General features: G+C 35.2%; 1 pseudogene; it reads right to left on the minus strand.

Moving 5' to 3' along the window:
* Positions 1-5,786: 5,786 nt before the first annotated feature.
* LOC112008736 (protein RETICULATA-RELATED 1, chloroplastic-like) lies at positions 5,787-16,122 on the minus strand (annotated as a pseudogene).
* Between the last annotated feature and the right edge of the window lie 264 nt (positions 16,123-16,386).

Genomic DNA, 16,386 nt, shown 5'->3' on the forward strand with positions numbered 1-16,386 from the left:
AAAAAAAAAAAAAAAGCCCAAACAGAAAAGTTTTGGAAAAAAAATCAAAGGCTCAATTAGCCCAAACACCAGGCCCAAAAACCGAAACCGACCGAAAAACCGACCGAAACCGAAATAAACCGAAACCGACGGTTTTTCAGCTATTTCGGCTGGTTTCGGTGGAGACTTTCAAAAATCGAAAATTTCGGTTTCGGTTGGCCGGATTAAAAAAAACCGACCGAACTGAACCGGTTACAGCCCTACCCAGAATAGTAAAAAATAAGGCGATATCCTAGTTCAGCTAATTGTCCCATAGAGCACAAATTATAGGATAGGTCAGGTACATGGAAGACCCTAGGAACAAAGAGGTTAGAGGTCAAAACAAAGCCTAGACTATTCCCATGCATGGTGGAACCATCAGCTATATGAATACTAAGAGGATGTGGTGCAGGGTCAAGTTTGGAGAATAAGGACGAGTGAGGTGTCATATGATTGCAACAGGCAGAATAAAAAAGCCAAGTTTGAGACTTACCGGGTAGAACTAAGAGAGCAGTGGTGCTGCTCAGAACAACGACTACAATGGATGACACCTAAGAAGACAAGACTGCTTAAGAGTGGCACACCAAAGGATTAGAGCAGTGGCTCTAATACCATGTTAGAAATACTGAAATCTGTAGTATTGTATTTCATAGTCAAAAAATATATATGGGTTTGCCTTTATATAGGAGGCATATGTGTGCAGTACAAGTAAATATGTGTGCAATACAAGTAAATATGTGTGCAGTACAAGAAGAGTGTAGTACAAAATAATGTGTGCTATACAAGTAATCTAACTGGGCGTAAAGCCCACAATATTATACACGTTAACAGGACTTAAAAGGTATCCTTGGTTTTGTGAAAGTTCAAGAAGTCAAAGCTCAACAGTGTTTGTTTCTCAACTGGTGCTCTGGCTGTGTAAGATATTCACCAACTCAATTCCAAATGTATAAAGCTTAAGTTATATATAAAAATACAAAATGAAGAACCCTAAGCTCAACTGCTTTATAATTTATTAGTGCTCACCAATGCCGATGGCCAAAGAAACCTTATGTAAAGGAAGAAAGATACAAAATGAGGCCACCAAGATTGACCTAACTAGCCTATAATCTTTCTGGTGTAGGTTTCATCTGTCTAATTATGAATATTACAAAACCAACCAAGCTCTGATTATCCTAATGACTGGACCTGGTCTTGCTCGAAATTTCCACTCACTGGCTCACCAACCAATATAAAATAGATAGAAATAGAGCTTCCTGTTCATGCACTACACTTCCATGCATGATAAAGGATTTTTTTGTTCCTAATAAAAATTTTCTAAAATTTTTGAATTATATTTAAAGGTCTTTTTAAAATACAAATTTATGTTTCTTTAAAGGTTAGGTTACCAGAAATATATATATATATATATATATAAAAGCTGAAACGTAGCATTTATAATTGCTACACTTCTGTTGAGCCACATCAGCAGCCACCTCATCTATCTATTTCTCATTTCTCTCTACTACTTCCAACCATAACTTCCCTTTTACCTTTTTATCACTCCGCTATTCTCAATCTAATATCATCACTCTTCATCTATCTCTTCCTCTTCCTTTTATTTTGACTCTTCTTATTCTCATTCTTTTACTATAAATATGACATTCTCTCTCCCATTCTAAACACATTTTCTCACATGAAAAAGATTATTACTCTCTCTCTCTCTCTCTCTCATGTTTTATTTTTGTGTGAATTTTTTATTTTGTGTATCTCTACTTTAGATTGATGTATTTATGTGTTCTTTAGAATTTTACTTTGGGTTGCAATTTTATTTTGTGTTTTTAAGTTATCATCTTTTTTTTTCTTTTCTATAATTGTTAAATGTTATTCTATTGCATATAAATATAGTTTACAAGAATATAATGTTATTCTATTATATATCATGACTTGGATAATTTGGTACTTGACTTATGACTATATTTTTTATTTTGATACTTCTTTTTCTCATTTTATTTTCTATTTCTCTCCTGAAGAAAGGTGATTACTCTCTCTCTCTCTCTCTCTCTCTCTCTCTCTCTCTCTCTCTCTCTCTCTCTATATATATATATATTATTCTTTTTGTAACTTTACTTTAGGTTGATGAATCATTGTATTTTTTATATAATACTATTTTGAGTTAACGATTTAGTAGTGTGTATGATTTTTTAAGTTTTCCATCACAAGTCTTCTCTCTCTCTCTCTCTCTTCTCTCTCAGCTTTTTGTTTGATTTTTTTTTTTTTGACATAATACTTAGTTATTTTGGAAGTGAGATTGTGAATTTATATCAAAATACAATGTTGGGTATGTATTTGAATGTGTTACCAACTATTTAAAATTAATTTCGCCTAAGAGAATATGTATAGACAATATTTTTAATTTTTCTATTGATTTATTATTTAGTTATAACATTCAAAATTAACGTAAAATAAATATGTAAAGTTAAAAATGCTAAGATGAATTTGTAAAAGCCAATATATCTATATATTTAATATTGTCACAAAATTAGAAATAAAAATAAATAACGAAAAGAATAATGATAATGATTGAGAAGGATATGTGCATTTTTTTAGTAGGCATGAAACATGTTTATCTATATTAATCACTATATCATGCAATTTTCAATTTGTGAACACACACACACACATATAGTGCAATTTCTATTTTGTCTATAAAATAACTAAAGATTACAAATTTTTACAAGGAAATTTATTTTAATTTTTTTTTTATACATCAATAGTTTAGGGATATAAATCATGAATATCTCTACTGGAAATTGAGGTGTCAACCAATTAACCTACAATATTCTTGGCAAATTTATTGAAATATTGGAAAAAACTAATAATAAGTTGCACCGCTTATCGTGCAGGAATTTAACTAGTTTTACTAAAAGTTTAATCACTTAACCAAAACAAAGTTGCATTCTTTTATTTATTTTTTATTATTATAATTATGAAAGTATAAGTTTTATAAAAAAAAATTATGAAAGTGTAAGTAAGAAAGTAAGTTGGAAAGAGAACCACAAGCACTCTAGCTAGAATATAGTTCGAACCTCTAAGGGGTTGTCAATTTGAGGACTTGCAAAGGGAAACAAGATACTAATTAGACCAAAGATCAACGTGTGGATTGAATAATCTCCAATAACTCCAAACGTATGAGAGTTAGGAAATTCTACGTATCTTGGAAAGGAGGGGATGATGCTTATAAAGTGGTATAGAGCTGACCAAGATCCTGTGAATGTAGGCTCTTTCCTTATAAGAAGAGTATGAAGTTAATACTCTAAGATCCTTGGGCCTAACTTTCCATGTTTGGAGGATACGAATGTGTAGAAGGATCTTTGGGCATGGTGTGAAAGTTCTTTCAATATGGAGATACTAGAGTAGAGAACATGTAAATGGTGTGGAGATAAGTATGAAGGGTTGTCAGTTGTGCATTGTTTCGTCTGCCATTTTTTGTATTAAACGAGTAAATATTACTATTGTCACAGATGTTGGTGAGCACCTAGGGGGCTTGACGATCTATGGGGTGCCTAATGAGTCCTAGGGACACTTGAAGGTACGAATGAGGTTTGACGATGCTCATGGGACCTAATGATTGCTTATTGTTTGACGATACCTTTGTACCTGAAGACTCGAGGTGTTAGCCAAATTTTGGGATGGTGAAAATATTTCCTATCAGTAAACATTTCCCTTTATTGTTAGGAAAGAGTCCTAACATTATGCCATCATCCAAGGTTGGTTAAAGGGACATGATCTTAGGGCACCTTTTCCAATAATGTAGCTAGAGGGAAGGTTCGTGTTGCGTTGCATTAAAGACAAACAATAATAGGTAAGTTACAATATGAAAGCTCGGATTTGTGTGAAAACACAAGAGCTTGTTTAGACCCCAATTTTAAAATTACGGCTAGATTGCTTTTACTCTTAATTAATCAAAGTGCAAAACAAAAGTAAATGTGCGCAATGAACCAATACTACTCTAGTGCATACACATAAATAGAGAACAATAAAAGTAAAGTATAAGAGTAAGGAAGAGAGATGCAAATACAAGATAACACTAAGATGTGTTATCGAAGAGGAAACTGAAGAATTTGGCGAAAAACCTCTCCATGACTCTCCAAGTCGAAATTGATTTGCTAGAGAATAAAGTTGGAGTATATGAATAACAAAAGACTCTCCAAGCTTAGTCTACCCAATGTACTTGAACCCTCTAAGCTTCTTTTACCAACGGATTTCTCGAAATCATGTCTTCTTTAATTTTCCGGATCCCGCAATACGCCCGATTGCATTTGCCAAGCCTTACCGGCTTCTTTTTGGCAAATCCCCTAAGCTTTCCAAGTTTCAAAACACTCTCTACACTCTGAAAAGGTGTGGGCTGTGTTTGGGTACAAATCTCCTCTCAAGGTATGACAATGAGAGAGGGAAGGAGAAGAGACTACAATAATTTCTCACTAAGGATGAATAGCTCTCTTTTTAAAAGATGGGTGTGTGTTGTAGAAAACCTATCTAGGGTTTTTCTCTCTGAATGACCTCTCATACTTTTGTGGGTAATGGGGTATATATATTATGGGTGAAGGGTAAAAAAGTCACACTTTAAAATCCTCCAGACAGAGAGTTTTGTGGGTATCTCGCAGGTTACCCTTCTCATGAAACACTCACGAAACTGACAGCCTGACATGACTCTTCAGCTTCCAGCATGCGCTTTTCATGTGGCTCTCTCGCTGGTTAGCTTCTTACGAGACACTCGCGAAATCCACTTGTTCATCCAATACATGCTTGATTCTTCACCAACTTAATACTATACTCAATACAATAAAGTTCTACAAAATAAAAGGAACAAAATTAAAGCAATTACAACACTTTTTGTCATGGAATAAAGCCAGCAAAAAACATAGCTATAAATCACAACTTTACACAATAAATACAAATATGAGAGGTAATGGTCTTTAATGGCACTTCGTTTTAGGCAAAGACAATCAATTGCCTCCTTCGAGTAGACTTTTTCAAACTAAATACAACTTTAGGTGAGGAAAATATAACGTGACAAAATTGTTTTGGTGCTTATAATTGCCTCCTTCGAGTAGATTTTTTCAAACTAAATACAACTTTAGGTGAGGAAAATATAACGTGACAAAATTGTTTTGGTGCTTATATATATATTATGCGACTTGGTGCTTATATATATATATTATACGACAAAAATGACGATAAACATTAGCCGGCAAAAGGTGTTTCATTGCCATATGTAGCAAGAAATTTTTTTTTGTTGTTGCCATAAACCTTGTTTTTCGATTGCACTCGCAAGCCTACAATGTGCTACAAGTTTTGACCCTCGTACTGGGGATAGACGACACATAAAATGATATCCATCCACCTGCAAAAGATAAAAAAAGTGATCCACCAGCTAAGATGTAACGGATTAAATTGCAATCCCACCGATACATATTACTAGCCAGGAGAGAGCGTGGTTTCTTGTATCCTTTTTCAAGGATAAGAGACCACCCTGGTAAACAAGGCTTACTTGAATTGAATGCTGACTCAATTGGGATGAATTACAGAAGTTCATTACAAACATTTGCAGTTGGATAATTTGATAATAGATTTAACACTCATAACTAAGGAGAATGATGGCAATAATTCAAAATCATTGAATTGTTTGGGACATGAGAAACAGGTTTTGCGAAATCTTGACAGTTTGAGAGCCCAAAAGAAATGTTTAAAGTTATTTTTAAAAACAATGTAATATTCCCATTAAAAAAAAGGTGTAATATCGTAACTAAACCTTCAATCTATAAAAAAATTTCAAGAACAATCAATTCTGAATACAGCATTGTTATACATGTCAATTTAGATTAAGTGGAAGTACTTTAAAGGGAAAAAAAAAGAAAAAAAAAAAAAGAAATCCTCCCCAAAAATATTATTCTTGTACTAGTCATTAAATTTTCTCTCAGCTGCCTCACTGCAGAAGCAGCCATGAATCATTATGGATACTTCCCACCCGCTCTTTCTCTAAATTTTGGTGAGCAAGCTCTCAATATCTTCGTCATATGGCAAAATTGGACAGTGATAGTGATTAGATCAACAGAACTATGCTCAACTTGTAGTCACCTTCTTCTGGACAATCCTCTTTCTCCGTGCCTAGGGAGCCGCTGGTTCCCCATCAGCAACAGAGTCAACAGTCCCCTGTTTGATGCCAAGGAGCCCAAGCCCAGAAACAATGGCATTCTTTGATATAAACCATTTTGAAGATGGCCTATTAACATCCTCAGAAGGTCTGCTGTAAACCTTCAAGAGACTATCTGATTGAACCAGTGGATCTGCCTCTGCGCCTAACCATGCCAGCCTTGATCTCTCCTAGTTGAACATTCAAAATCCTGCATACAATGATTACTAACAAAGTTAAACTGCTCAAGCTCTGATGAAAGTATCCAAAGGCAGGGACAATTATTTTAGGTACATAAAGTTTGGATACCAATACTGATCAAACAAAAAAGCTTTAATAATCTAGGTTAAAGATTTCAATATAATCAATATGTGGATGCATATTAACAAGTTCTGACAAAGATTGCAAATCTATCAAATACAGAAGAAATTTATCAAGGAAGACACATTAATGAATAATCTGGCATCAAATGTAAATGGGTCCTTTGACATAGAAGCAAGGAGACTGAGAATGCTAATGCCACCAGATGGAATTCTCAGAGCATATGAGGCAAACATAAAATATATATTGACAGACTGACAAGTATATAAACCTAACGGAATAGCACATATTTTGTTCTAAATAAATAAATAAAAGAATAGAATAAAATAGAATAAGAAGCTCTTTCCTAGAAATGAATAAGCTATTAGCAAAAGCTAAAATAATGAAAGAGAAGCCACTACAGTTGGAAGACTATACAATTAAGTGAAAATATTGAGTATATCAACAATGAAGAAAATCCCCAACAATATCATATCAATTTAATAAATTAGAATGAGAGAGAGGTTTGAAAACATCCCTTCCTTTGGCATGGGAAAATGCAAAAACTACATAAGTCAGTAAGTGTGAACCGGCACGATTGTCAGGTTTACATGAATGACTTGGTAGAGAAGAAACAGACCTCAAAGCTGTGCTGAAAAACAATGCCACTCCAATAACATCAAAGTGGCTGATCATTGCTCTATCAAATCCACTTAACAACTGATATCTGAGGTTTGCATAGAGACCGAGGAATGCACCATAACCAAGTGCATTGCTACTCACAGTTGGAATTGTCACAGATAACCTGCCCAACAATTAATGGTCACCCAAAATAATTTAGTCTGAATACTTCGCCCCATCACAGGCAGAGTTATTTACTTTCTTACTTATAAGGTGAAAAGAAAATAGATTAACAAAAGACATATTTACCTTCCCTCCTTTTTACTGGCCAAGAAGTTTGATACTGCGCCCTGTACTGCTCCAGCACTTAACCCAACCATACACAACTCTGCAGCCTTGTAGAAGAATGAATGGATTCTCTTCTGCAAGTCAAATTCCCGAAGTGGGTAACTCTTTTCAAATATATTGTTTGGGAGCTTCTGTAATGTATTTTGCAAGTTGAATTGGAATGTGTTACCATATGAACGACAAGGAGCAAGAGACCAAACAACAACAGCATTGCAGGCTGCTATGGTAAGGACATTAATAAGTGCCAAATCCCATTCTTGCTTTATCCTACAACCATAGTAAAGAGAATCTAATCAGTTAATTATATTTAATGAGCATAACAGATAAAGTTTGTCATAAATAAAGCACATACCTATCCTTACAGTTCTTCAACTCCCACCAAACTGAGCAGCCAATTGTAGCAGCCTGCTCCAAAAGAAGCTTATATAAGAAGGCAGGATCTGCAATCATCCTGTGCAACAGAATAATTTTAGTTGATTACACAAGAATCCGAGGATAGACTCAACTGCTTACTGATATTCAATCAGTCAATGCACATAGAAAAGAATCAACCACTAATTTGTTCACAGCATTATTGAGAGGTTGACATAAAGATATTATCTGTAATATAATTGTGCTTAAAATTTGGGTAAGAAGTTTAACCAGAACATTAAATCCATTTCTAATACTTCATTGCCTATGATTATGTACCTCTGATAGCACAAAACAGTCATATCCAGGTATGTATACTACAAATGAACATTTACAATAGTGAACTCTGATTCTTAAACAACCAACCAATTGAAAACCATAATATGAACTAGCAATATGCCTGTCTGGTGCATGGATTTCTTAAAAATTCATATATAAAGAAAAGTGTTTTTTGATAAGTAAGAAAGATGTATATTCAAAAGGTTACTTTATAAATGAAAAGCACAAAGCAAAACAAAATTTACAAAAAAGAAAGAAACATAGAAGAGAAAAAAAAAAAAACAAGGAAGAAAATTAATAAAACTAAAAGAAAATTATCCAAGTTATATGATGGAAGTCTATTGTTTAAGATTTTTGTCCAAAACTACTGATTTTGGTAGATGATTTAAATATTTTGCTACTTTAAGTTGGAGGATGGAGGATTTCTTTTTTTGATAAGTAACAAAAATTGTATTGAAAACAAAACAGACCCAAATACATTGGAAATGTACTATGGGTACAATACAATCAAGATCCCAAATTATAATGATCCAACAAATCAGAAATAGAAAAACATGAAAATGTTTGTAAAAAGCTAAACTCTACTCGAGTAAAGTACGAAAGAAAAAGACTTAATCTCGAGAATAGAACGTGCACATCCCTCAAAACTTCTAACATTCCGTTCTCTCCAAATATACCACATTATGCAATGTGGCACAAACCTCCACAAAGCTATATTGCAATGTTGGCTGAACCTGCCCTGCCATGAAGATAACACCTCCAGATTCCAAACAAGCTAAACACCATTGTCCACGACTCATATGCTAGCATGACATTAGAAGGGGATGAAGAATGATAATATCCACGAACCTCAAAACCTTTACTCTTAGCCGGCTTCCAATAGATTTATCACAATCATCACCCTGCACAGACGTGGAATAGATCAAGTCCATAAACAAAGCCAATGATTCTAATTCCCAATTGATGAGAACTGTACATACCAGTGAAGCCCCCCTAGACCGACTAATATAGTAAAATTCCGGAAAAGCCTCCTTAAGAGGATAATCTCCACACCACACATCATGCCAAAACTTCACTCTAGTACCATCACCCACATGGCCATTGTTTACTCATTGAAAGTGCGGGGGGTTGGCCTTGATAAGGTTTGTTGGAAGCCAGCAAAAAGTAGGGGTGGTTTTGAGGTTAGAAGTTTCTATCTTTCTTTCTACCGTCCTACTCTCTCCTTCCCTTGGAGGTTGGTGTGGCAATCAAAGGTCCCTCCAAGGGTGGCTTTCTTTTCATGGTCAGCCTCTTTAGTTAAGATTCTTACAACTGATAACCTCCACAGAAGGAGTATTATTGTTCTTGATTAGTGTTATATGTGTAAGAGGTGGGGGGGAGTTGGTGGATCATCTTCTGCTTCATTGCCCAATAGCTTATGAGCTATGGTCTTTGGTGTTTTGTTTGTTTGGACTCCATTGGGTTATGCCTCTTAAGGTAGTTGAGTTGTTTGAGTTTTGGCAAGGTCATTTCAGGCGACATCGCAATATTGTTTTTTGGAGACTTGTGCTGCATTGCTTGATGTTGTGTATTTGGAGTGAAAGGAATGCTAGATGCTTTGGGGGATGTGAGCGGTCCTTGTTAAAGATTAAGTCTTTTTTCTTGCATACTCTCTTTGTTTGGAGTGTGGCTTTATCACATTTTTCTTGTTTTTCCCTTCCTGCTTTACTTGATCATTGTAATTTTGGTTCTTGAATTTTTTTTTTTTTTTTTTTTTGATAAGTAATAAAGATTTATTGATATCAAAAAAGAGACACCCAAGTACACTAGGAGTATACAAGGGTGTACATATCAAATACAAAAATTACATAAATCAAGTAAATCAAAAATTGAAGAAAAATGTTGGTTTCTCCACACTGAGAAACAGTCCAATAAGGTTCTAAAAAATAAAATCTTGAGATTAGGCATAGAACGCTCACTGTCTTCAAAACACCTACTATTTATTTTCTTCCAAATACACCACATCAAACAATGAGGAGCAACAATCCATTTTGGTTCTTGATTTTTTCCCCCATAGTACATCCCCAATGTACTTGGGTTGGCTAGTTTTTTTTTAATAATTATTTTTTTTGTTACCTATCAAAAAAGAGAAAACTAGAGAAAGTCAACTAGTCTCTCTTGATGCATTTCCAAAGACTAAAACCGTATGGACCAGAGACAGCTTTTGTACACCATCCCTGCCATTCACTCCCATATTTCGCCTCTATGACTCTTCTCCGAAGAGCATCTCTCTCAGTCTCATATCTCCACAACCATTTGCCTAACAAAGCTTGGTTAACTCTTCTCAAACATCTAATACCTAACCCCCACCTCTACACTGGTTCACAAATCTGGGAGCACTTCACTAGGTGGACTTTAGTTTCAGCATCAATACCACTCCTTAGAAAATCTCTCTGTAGTTTCTCAATACGAACCCTGGACATCACCATTTGGGGACACCAATAGGTACCAGCGGAACTAATGGGTCATTGGCGATGATTATAATATTTTGAAATTTCCAATGATATTTCTTTTAAATTTCTTCAAACTTTTAGTAATAGATTTTCAATTGAAATAGAACTATAAACTTCCAGAAGTTTAGCAGTAGAGTTTCACCTAGAATATAATTAGCTTAGTAATTTTAATGTGCTTATATCATGGTAAGGACTCTTCTGTTTTATGTACTGTTTGTGCAGCATGAGAGAGAGTATACTTAGATTAATAATTTTAATAATACTTATAATGCAGTGTGTGTGTGTGTATATATACGCTTAATGCAATCTCAATGTGTAGGACACGACTTATATTATATAGTGCATGACAATATGATATCATGCATGATATTTCATTAAATCTTAGCAAGCACTATGAAACAAAAGATTAGAATGATTTTGACACAGCAGCTGCATGGCTTCAAAGAAAAGAAACCATCCACTTGTATTACTTAAACAATTCACATTACTCAGTACATAGATCGTGTGACTAATAGATAACATGGACGGTTTTATCAATTGCCACGTAGTGGGTTGGAGGAATTTTCCACCAAACTGGTTTAAACGTAAACTTTTTTTTTGAGAATAAGGTGATATCCTGCAAGGACAAGGTGATATCCTGCAAGGACCCTGCATTCTCCTCACTTTTCTCTTTTCATTCTTGATTTTTCTTTTCTTTCTTTCTTTCTTTTTTTTTTTTTTTTTTTTTTTTTTTTTGAAAGGGGTGAGGGGTTGGGAGAGAGAGAGAGATGGAGCGACAATAACAAGATGCCATATCATAGAACAGGAACAGGAATCTATTAAAAGAAGCCCAAATTTCAAGGGAATCAGTTTAAGTTGTAGGCTAATTGCAAGCTTGTATCACACAATAAGTTTCAATGTCATGAAACAGTTTTTTATATTCACATTTCATGGCAAATGCACATGTGTGAAGCTTTGTTTCTTTATATTCAGAAATTATGATAAACGCAAGCAGGTAAGCTTAGTTTTTTAATATTCAAATATCATGGTGAATGCACATGTAAAGCTTTGTCATTCTTGAAAAAAGATAAGCCTGATGCCAGAAACTGAATTCCTTGAGCTATTTCTACTGTATCAGCATCTAAGGAAGAAAAAGTGAAACCTTAAGAATATAATTAGGATCCTTATTTTATTGGAAATGAACATAGTGAGGGATTATATCACAATAAATTGTTTCAAGTGCCAAAAGCAAAAGAATCCCAAAAACGTTGTAGATACGAACAGCTAAGACCAAAAGCAGAGATAGAGAGAGGGAGAGAGATTAATATGTAAATGTAGCCTAGGAAGCACGGGTGCGTTTTGAGACTCGGGTGCGGGTGCGGGTGCGGGACTCGGCAATTTTTGAAAAAGGTGGGTGCGGGTGCGGCGGGACTCGGCGATTAAAAAATTATTAAAATTATTTTTATTTATATTTTTAATATATTACTAAGTATACTTTTTCACATTATATATACATATACTAAATTTAAGAGCAATAATAAATAATAACTCAAATATAATATACATAAATTAAATAAAACCCACAAAATTAATATTTTTATCTTTATTCTCTTCATTCACCTGCCGCTCGGTGCCAACAAGTCAACAACACATTAAGTTTGGTCTCCTCAGAATATCAATTTTACCTTTTTTTTATTTTTTATTTTATTTCCCAAGGCTTCCATTTTCCAAAGCCTAATCTACACCACACGTCCACACCTTTTAAAAAACATCTCTTTGTCTTCTTCGTTCTTCTCCTCAGCTTCGTTTCTTCCTTTCTACATTTGTTTTCTTCTCCTCTGCTTCGTTTCTTCCGTCACTCCCCTTCCCAGTTCATACATTTTTTTTCTTTTTTTTTTTTTGTTCTTGCTGGGCTCGCGAAAAAAAAAGAGGAAGAAGACGATCTGATTTGGCGCGAATCGGTCTGGTTCGGCGCGAATCGGCGCTCGTCGAAGCCGAGTCGACGCGAGTCCGGCGCTCCACGTGGCAGGACGCGGCCCGACGCAGCACGGATGCGCGGTCTGCGGCGTCCCTCCCGCGTCGCCGAGTCCGACACGGGTGCGGCTCCTCCGGAGCCGCGTCGGTGCTTTCTAGAATGTAGCATAGGATTATATGGGAACTCTGCAACTTTGACAGCCGATGATATGGAATTAAAGGAAGCATATTCACCTGCCAATAAATGCCCTCGACATTCCTTCAGGAAGTGCTCAGGAGATAAATCTAGTAGTAGTTGGCCGGGCATTGATTGCTAGGAATTTTACCATTTGAGCAGAGCTAACCAGACCCTGGAGGCAAAATTTGTGTTGGTATATGGAGTGATAATTCTTTGCCAAAAGCATGTAGTTAGAGAAATACCATACCATTTCATAAGCTTGTCGGAATCCGGCAGGCAAATCCATCATTGTCTTCTGCCACTCGTTTAACACCCCGTCTACGAATTTACGATCAAAAAGCTGATAAAAACCACAAAATTATTACTGCATTAGAAAATACTAATTAACAGCACTCAGACAAAACATTTAATCTACTCAAGAACATATAAAAGAATTTTAACCTCCTCAAGAAATTTACGTCTCCTAAATAGGCCTCCCTCATCCCCTTCATCACCATCATCAAAGTCATCAAAGTAATCGTCGTCATTGCCATCATCATCACCACCATCACCACCACCATGATTTATTTTCTTTCCAATATCTCCACCACCTGCCCCCGATTGCAGTCTGCAATTCCAGAAGTATCAGTCATGTTGCCCAAGACCATGAACAATTTTCATCACAACATGTTTAAACCAAATCAAAGCAGTAAAATTCAGTTAATTGGTTAAAGGAATGCAGAACCTCGAATCTGAGTACTTAGACCTAGATCAGCACCCAAGTCCAAACCTATAAATATGTTGGTTCCCCCTAAAAATAATATTTGCATAATTTAGATGGTATCAAAACTACCGATTTCACCAGTTTCAAACACAACCAGAAGTCCACTTTATATCAGAAGGCTATATAAGAGTTATAAAACCTATTAAGTTAAAGAAAAAAATGTAATAACGCTGATACAAGGTCAACTATGCTCTATGGTATTAAATGTTAGGCTATTGAGACGCAACATATTCATAAAAAGAGTCAAACTAAAATAAGAACATTAAGATGGATAAATATAAATATAAGGAAAGATAGGTTACGAAACAAATAAATTTGTTTAAGGAGAACAATTAATGCACTAGTAAGAAAGAGTCATTTGATTCAAGTCAACAAAACAAAAGAGGTATAAGAACACCTAAACTAATATTATTACTAATAATAAAAGACATGTTGATTAAGAAGGTGTTAGGAAGTATCCGTGGCGGCTGGGGTCGTGTATTAGTGATTTACTAACTAGGGGTTTGTCCAAAGGGCTTTGTCTTTGGTATGATGCTGGTTAAATAGGATTGAATGGACCAACCTCGGTTGATCTGTGGGGATCCAAAGATCCATAGCCAACCCAAAAGTTCATTTTTTACAAATTACCCTACAAGAATACAACAAATGAAATGTACATAATTGGAGAACAAAGGAATTTAGTTCAAATTGTCCACATCATACATAATTGGGTTGTTAAGCAATCATCGAACATTTGGAATTTAGTTCCACTATGTTTGATGTGGACAACTTGAAGGGAACAAAATCGTCATATATTTAAGGATCCAAAAACAACAGGAACTCAATTGTTAGCTTTGTATAGTGGTTCTTTATTTGATTGGTCTCGAGCATGGGGATTTACTCATACCATTTCCCTTCCAAAATTCATATAGCCATTGTATCTTGGTACATAATTTTGTTCTTTTGTATTCTTTAGACTCCTCTGTGTCCATTGCACATGGTGTAGTCTCTTTGCAAAAAAAAAAAATCGTCTTACTTATAAAACAAAAAAGGATCTAATAATGACATTCTTTTAAAGTAAAAATCTAATGAAACCATTTATGAACTAAAAGGATAACTACAAATTGAAGTATTATATCTGAGAGAGAGGCATCCTAAATCAATTCATGCTCTTTTATTTTGGGATGGAATCTAAGACATTCTCACCGAAGTTGATATTTATTGAAACAACAAAATTCAAAACTTAAAATGACATACTATATGTCATGCATCACTGATTACATATATAATAATATAAATGTTACAAATCTACTACAATGCATTTGAATTGGTCAAGAAACTTTTTGATAGGAAAATTGGTCAAGAATCTTTTTTTTTTTTTTTTTTGGATAAGTAATAAAAGTTTTATTGAAGATGAAACATACTTTATGTTTGCGATGATGAACACAAAGTATCTTTAAAAAAATTACAAGAAGGTCATACAGAAGATCTAAAAGCGTTTTGGAACTCAAAAATAGAGGTAAAATGTGTAAAACCCCATGCCTGAGAGCAAACAAACAAGGTACGAATCAACAGGGATTTCATCTGATTAAGAGACCCCCCAAAAATCCTCGAACATACGACTACTCTGTTACTTCCACATTATCCACATTAAGAATGTCGGCGCCAGATTCAATACGTCCATTGAAGAAATGGTAAACAAATATGATTTGGCACAAGTAATAAACCCACAAAAGCAAAAGACGATGGCAAGCCAATACGGGTTCCTCCAACTAAGAAAAGCCTTATAGAAATTCAAACAGGAAACTTAAGCAGAATCTTAAATTATATATTTTGGTGACAAAGTTAGAGCAATGAATCTCAAGAATTCTGTTCTTGGAGTAAACATTTAGTCCTCAAATCTTAGCCTATCCTAGCTTGGACATGATGATTCATTTTAGTTCTTAATAATTCTAAGTTTGTGCAAAAAAGGTCCTACAATTAACTCTGACATAAAATTTTCTTTTTATCTCCAAATAATTCTGAAACATAGACTAAATGTGTAGTACAATGTCTCAAATAATTCTGAAAAACTCTGAGCAACCAAACACTAATAGATGTTAGAAAGAAAGATAGAAAGAAGTACCTCGGGGCTAGACTGGGATTGCTTCTAGGACATATCGAGCTTGCCTTTCTCCAAGGTAACCGCACCAAACGCACCGTACTGCCCCTTCATTACCGGACTCAGCATAGAAGAAGAAGAAGAAGAAGAAGAAGAAGAAGAAGAAGAAGAAACAGCCGGTGGCGCTACCAAGCAACGTTCCAATAAACACACGGAGGAGGAGGAGTCTCCTTCCACCACTGCCAACGACGAAGAAGAAGAAGAAGAAAAGGCTTTGAGTACCAGAACTCCCCTCCTACTGCGAGCAAGTTTCTTACCGGATACCGGCGGCAAGTAGGGACCACCAGCCACCACCTTCGATAATGACATTTCTTCTTCTTCTTTTTTTCTTCTTTTTTTTTTTTTCTGTTTGGATATCAAGAAAATTACATAGGATATGGGTTTTTAATTTTTAATTTTTTTTGGTCTCTCTCTCTCTCAGAAGGGGGAGTCTGTTAGAGAGAGAGAGAGAGAGAGAGAGGTGAAGATGTTAAATGGGGTTTTGATGTAGGTGCGAAACTCACCCTATCAGATAGAAGGACGAAATGGGTAATTACCCATAATTAACTAACTATATAGTTAGTTGGCTCGGTTTGGAAACAATATCACTTAGTAACACCTCGAGTCTCTGAGACTCGAATTTTGCGCTTAGACCTCGACTTTTTGAGGCTCGGTTTTCGTGGTTTGACGTGGCGTGATGCCACATGACATGCACATAAAACTCGATTTTCT

This window comes from Quercus suber, unplaced genomic scaffold (genome assembly GCF_002906115.3).
Source record: "Quercus suber isolate HL8 unplaced genomic scaffold, Cork oak 2.0 scaffold_297, whole genome shotgun sequence".
Classification (NCBI taxonomy): domain Eukaryota; kingdom Viridiplantae; phylum Streptophyta; class Magnoliopsida; order Fagales; family Fagaceae; genus Quercus; species Quercus suber.